Below are 2,500 nucleotides of genomic sequence, written 5' to 3' on the forward strand. Positions count from 1 at the left end.
AGTTCCTGGAATTTTGGGAAAAAAAAATAATTTTTGTAAATCCTTAAACAACTTGGTGTTTGTCCTGAATATGAGTGTTTTGTCGGTGAAACGGTTGAAATGGGTTGAAAAATGTAAAAGGAGTTGTCGAACTTAAGGCTGGAAATAGGTTACCAAAAAATGAGAAATCCTGGAAATTTGTTGAATGTGGAAAAATGTTAGTTTGAATGTCCAGGATGAGTGGAATGTGTTGAAGGTGGAATGCTTTGAATAGCTTGAAAAATGTGGGAATTGTGGATGTTTGAAAAATGGCCAATTCCTTTTGAATGGGGAAAATGCAAAAAAATAAAAGGAATTATGTGAAATTCGGGATTTTTTTTTTAAATTGTTGAAGTAGAGAGTACACAATTCCTAAACAGGCTGAATATTTTGAAGTTGGAACAGTTTAAATCAGATGAAAAATGTGGGAGTTGTGGAACTTTGAAGAATGTCCCATTCACTTCAATGGAACTTTCAAAACAAAAAATTGGGGATTTCGGGAAATGAGAGAATTTTATTGAAAATGGTAAACAACTTGAATGGGCCGAATGAGTTGAAATGGTTGGTGTTGACATTTTTCAAATCGGTCGAGAAATGTTGAAGTAGTAACATGTTGAATTGAGAAATGGTATTATGGAATTCCTGGAATTTCGGGAAAACCGGGAATTTTTGCAGTTGAAAAAAACATCTTCGTTTTTGTGGCCTAATTAAGAAGAGTGTTTTGTCGGTGAAACAGTTGAAATGGGTTGAAAAATGTGAAAGGAGTAGTTGAACGTAAGGCTGGAAATAGGTTACCAAAATATGGGAAATCCTGGAAATTTGTTGAATGTGGAAAAATGTTCGCTTGAATGTCCAGGATGAGTGGAATGTGTTGAAGGTGGAATGCTTTGAATAGCTTGAAAAATCTGGGAATTGTGGATGTTTGAAAAATGGCCAATTCATTACGAATGGGGAAAATGCAAAAAAATAAAAATTTAAAATATATAAAAGAATTATGGGGAATCCAGGATTTTTTTTAGAATTGTTGAAGTAGAGCACAGAACGGTTTAAATCAGATGAAACATGTGAAAGTTGTGGAACTTTGAAGAATGTCAAATCGATTTCAATGACAATTTCAGAAAAAAATTGGGAATTTCGGGAAAAGAGGGAATTTTATTGAAAATGGTGAACAACTTGAATGGTCTGAATGAGTTGAAATGGTTGGTGTTGAAATTTTTCAAATGGGTTGAGAAATGTTGAAGTAGTAACATGTTGAATTGAGAAATGGTATTGCGGAATTCCTGGAATTTCATGAAAACCGGGAATTTTTGCAGTTCAAAAAAAAAAAAACTATTTAGTTTTTTGGCCTAATTAAGAAGAATGTTTTGACGGTGGAACGGTTGAAACGGGTTGAAAAATGTGAAAGGAGTAGTCAAACTCAAGGCTGGAAATAGGCTACCAGAAAACAGGAAATCCTGGAAATGTGTTGAATGTTGAAAAATGTTAGTTTGAATGTCCAGGATGAGTGGAATGTGTTGAAGGTGGAATGCTTTGAATAGCTTGAAGAATGTGGGGATTGTGGATGTTTGAAAGTGGCCAATTCATTTTGAATGGGGAAAATGCAAAATAATAATAATAATAAAATCAATAAAAATAAAGAATTATGGGAAAACCAGGAATTTTTTTTTTTTTTTAGAATTGTTAAAGTAGAGTACACAATTCCTGAACAGGCTGAATATTTTGAAGTTGGAACAGTTTGAATCAGATGAAAAATGTGAGAGTTGTGGAACTTTGAAGAATGTCCCATTCACTTCAATGGGAATTTCCAAACAAAAAATATGGAATTTCGGGAAATGAGAGAATTTTATTGAAAATGGTAAACAACTTAAATGGGCCGAATGAGTTGAAATGGTTGGTGTTGACATTTTTCAAATCGGTCGAGAAATGTTGAAGTAGTAACATGTTCAATTGAGAAATGGTATTACGGAATTCCTGGAATTGAGGGAAAACGAGGAATGTTTGCAGTCAAAAAAAAAAACAACTTCGTTTTTTGGCCTGATTAAGAAGAATGTTTTGACGGTGAAACGGCAGAAGTGGGTTGAAAAATGTGAAAGGAGTAGTCGCCAGAAAAAAAGGGTGAAAATGGGGCTTTGGAAAACCAGGAATTCTGGAAAATCCTGGCATTTATTTTAACTTGTAAAAAGGGTAGTTTGAATTTCCAGGATGGTGGAATGTGTTGAAGGTGGAATGGTTTGAATCGGGTGAAAAATGTGGAAATGGTGGAAGTTTGAAAAATGGCCAATTCATTTTGAATGGGAAAAATGTCCCAGAAAACCCGGAATTCTGGAAAATATGTAGGAATTTTTGGAATTCATCAAGGGAAAGCCTGCAAATCCCAAATAGGCTGAACAGTTTGATGTTGGAACACTTTGAATCGGGTGAAAAATGTGGAAGGTAGAGCGCCAGCATCTGGAGAAGAAGAATACGTTGAATAATGAAAAGA

This window comes from Nerophis ophidion, linkage group LG03 (genome assembly GCF_033978795.1).
Source record: "Nerophis ophidion isolate RoL-2023_Sa linkage group LG03, RoL_Noph_v1.0, whole genome shotgun sequence".
In the NCBI taxonomy this organism is placed as follows: domain Eukaryota; kingdom Metazoa; phylum Chordata; class Actinopteri; order Syngnathiformes; family Syngnathidae; genus Nerophis; species Nerophis ophidion.